Source organism: Malania oleifera, chromosome 7 (assembly GCF_029873635.1).
Source record: "Malania oleifera isolate guangnan ecotype guangnan chromosome 7, ASM2987363v1, whole genome shotgun sequence".
Taxonomy (NCBI): Eukaryota; Viridiplantae; Streptophyta; class Magnoliopsida; order Santalales; family Ximeniaceae; genus Malania; species Malania oleifera.
The window spans coordinates 102,071,105-102,075,128 of NC_080423.1; positions in this window are offsets into that span (position 1 = coordinate 102,071,105).

The following is a 4,024-nucleotide window of genomic DNA, read 5'->3' on the forward strand; positions in this document are numbered from 1 at the left end:
AGAAATGTTGTTCATGCTCCTTTTGAGTCTTTGAATACCCCAAAAATCATCCATAAAAATTATATTAAGTTAATCCAAGTATGGTTGAATAACTTGATTCATTATATCTATGAAAATGCAAGGTGCATTGGTTAGCCCAATTGATAACATCATAAACTTATAGCTACCTTTTTGTGTACTCAATTCTGTCTTTGGGATGTGTAATTCCCAATTCTTAATTGGTGAAAATGAGATTGCAAATTAATCTTCAAAAATTTTGGGATTTTACCAATTAATCAAATAATTCACTAATCCCTAAAAGTCGATTCCAATTCCTAATGTAACATGATTCAACTTCCAATGATTATTGCATAGCCTCGAGGTCCCATTATGGTTCTTAGTGAATAACATAGGTGCAACCTATGATGATATACTAGATCGAACAAATTCCTTGTCGAAAAAATCTTCTAGTTGCACCCTAAGTTGCCTTAGTTCAATTAGTGTCATTCTATATAAAGCAGACATAGGCTCCGTTCCTAGCACCAAATCAATATTAACTTCAATCTCCTTTTGGGAGTAACCCTGATAAATCATCTGGGAAGAACATCTGAAAATTCATCACCTATGGGTAAAGAAGTTTTGGATTCGTTAACTTATATGCTTCTTTCATTGCTGCTATAAACCCAAGACATGTGCCCAAATTCTACCATTTCACAAGCACTCCAAATGTCAAATATGAAAGCTTGTTAGTTAGAAGGAAACCATCACTCCATTTGAATCTCCGAATACTACTTCCTTTCGAAAACAATCAACTAGATGTATGATCAATAATTGATAACCACCAATGGTTAACCTCATTTTAAATAGAGAACTTGCAATGATGACTCATACTTATCAAGGTTCATCCCTGCTGAGGCATCCCAGACTAGGATGTGTAATCATTAGTGTAGAGACCCGAAGGAATTATATTAATTAAAGAATAAAAGAAAAAACAAAGGAAATTGTAAAGGGGGGTCACAGCGACGAAGTGGCTTATTGGGATCGTCAATGGGGACACGTGTCTCATTGACGAGGAGATACCGAGAGGCTATTTTTAGCTCTAAATTTCGTTGACGAGGAATAAGCGCTCATTGACGAACTTCCTTTGTGGTCTCATTGACGAAATGACGTGTCTCATCGATGAAGGCCAGTGTATAAATAGCTTAAACTCAAATTTTCTACAAAATTACGCATAGAAAACCCTTTCTCTCTCTCTTGTTTGTCGCGTCCCCCTTCTCTCTAAGATTTTGGGCCGTGTTTTTACCGGTTCGACGATCTGAAGCCACTATGGCACTCCTAGGAAAATTCTCTTGAAGTCTGCTGGAGTGGATCGTTGGTGGGGTTGACTTGAATTCCATCCCAAATGTAAGGTAAAGCTTTTTATTTAGTATTTGAATTTTCTATAGTTGTAGGAAATGTAGTACTCAAAGAAATACTAAAATTTTGTTCAGGGAGATATTATTTTCAGGGTGTTAAACGGAGAACCCTGCGGGTGCAGGACTAGACATTGTAGGGGCATTTCAGTAGTTAGGTAAGGGAAATATGCTATGTTAGGAATTTTAGAAAATTTATCAGAAGATTTTATATGTATTAGTATTATCATTCAGTTTTCCATAATTTTATTATTATTATATCAGGAGATGCAAATTTTAAAGCATGAGATTTAATTACTCTATTGTGTGACATAAGTTTATTACAGTTTAGTATAGTATTTATGCAGTTTTGCAAATATCATGTTTTACAGCTTATTAGCAGGAAAATATTGATATTAGTTTTCAGAAATATGATTTAAAGTATTATTCAGTATACCATGACTTAAAATCCATAACACTCAGTTATTTAGTTTATTCAGCTATTCAGTTAGAAAATCAGATTAGGCAAAGCAGGTTAAAGATGTTATGGTTATTTCTATATCATGGTAAAAATAGTAAGATAAATATATATATCAGTACTAAATAGTATCAGACCCTGTGGAGATATTCAGTCAGATTCAGACTGCAGAGCACGGTACCGTTGCTATTTCAGATTAGAGTGCAACCACATATCTCAGATAGTGTATGGATTCTGTCTAACCACACTAGGAGAGATTGCAGTCTCCCTAGAAAGCTAGGTTGAGGTGGACGAGATAGAGTAGGAGTATGCCCAGAGAGACTGCAGTGGGCCAGATGGTTGATAGAGATATGGATTGACTTGCCTAGTAGGCCAACCAGAGTAAGTTCCATCTATAGGCTGCACAATAGCAACAGCAATTTTATTATAGTATTAGAATTATGTGTGATTAGAAAACTCAGATATCCAGTTATATTTTAAGCTATAATAAACGTGGCCTATACAGTATACTAAACTAGCAGTTTTACAGTCTCAAGTACTATAATAGTAGATTTAAATGTGTAACTCAGTAGCCACACACTAGTAATAACATATTTCTTCTTACTGAGCGTTGTCTCATCCCAGTAACTTAATATTTTTCAGGTGAACCAGTTAGGTGAGCAGATCAGACTCGCGGATAGAGGAGTTCTTGTGCTGCCCTTTCTGGAATGGTAGATGTTTTTGTGGTGTCAGTGGGTTGGGGGTAGATCTCAGGGTTTTGATGGCGCCACTAGGTTTTTTGTGATAAATATTTTGGGACTTTTTAGATTTCTGGTATTGTATATAGTTGTTTACAGTTTCATATTTACCGTTGCTTAGGAATGTATTGTGTACAAAATTTTCCTCAGTGCTCCTTTGGGCCTGAGATGTTTTCAGTAGTATTATAGACAGATTTGCTATATGTTTTAAATATATTAAGGGAAAAAAATGGTATATAGTAGTAGGTCGTTACAATTAGTCTGTCAGATCAAATGTATAAAAGGCACTTCAAACTCTCATCATAACTTTGTAATTCATTTGAGTAAAAATTATATGAACTCCTAAATATTCCCTGGAATTCTAGTCACCCAATTTATTTTCAATGCCAAACCAATACATAGGCTTACACCTTTAAATCAGGGTGAAATATCATTTTCCTACCAAATTGGTTTCCTAAATTTTTCTTACTTCCAACAGTTTTAAGATTCCACTTCTAGCCTATGTTGGCAACTGTTGATTATCAAAATATAGTTGGAAGATATCCTCAATTAAAAACAAGGATTGCAATTATGGCAAGTCCAAGTCCTGGTATACTGATCCAAGCCAACCTTGATCTTGTTCCAACAACTAGACAAATATGCAATAAACACGTGTCTTGATTTTTGGTACAGAATACAATACTAATGAAATTGTTTAGTCAGCTATGATCAGTGATTGGACATTGTCTGGCAGCATAAATCTTGTGTGAGATGGACCAAGAAAGAAAGGGTGATATTCAAAAGAGTTGCTAATGGTAGAAGGATCTAATCATGAAAATGGCTTCAAAAGCTACAATCAACTGCAGATCACCATATAAATCAAATCCTAACTGAACCAATGCCCAAGTAGTTAAATTGGTGTCTCATTGCCAAGTAGGATTCTCACAGGATGGAGCAAAAATATAAAGCTCCAGGTCCTAGCATGTATGGTTTTCCTTTTAAATAGCAGATTGCTAAAAGTCCGAGTATCATTATGATTTTTCTTCTACGTAAGTTGCTAAAGATGATTCTATTAAGTGTTATTTGGTTCACAGGATCCTTCAGAATACTTGCCAATTTGATGCTCATGACATCTTGTTCTCCTAGTTGTTTCCATATTATGGTGATAACATCACTTCACAGGAAATAAAGAATTTCCCCAAAATATAGGAGTGCAATTGTTGCCCACTTAGTATCTTACATTCGTATGGGCATCTTAATTTTAGGATTAAATTGTCCCCGCCGACTTATGGAAATATGAAAATATGTAGTCAATGCACATTCTCATCGATCCATCTTTCTTTTTCACAAACAATACTGACGCTTTAGAAATCGGCGCTGTCCCCGGAACTAAATCAATAATAATCTCTACATCACAATCAGGAGCTCATCCCGACCGATCCTCGGAGAATACCTCAGAA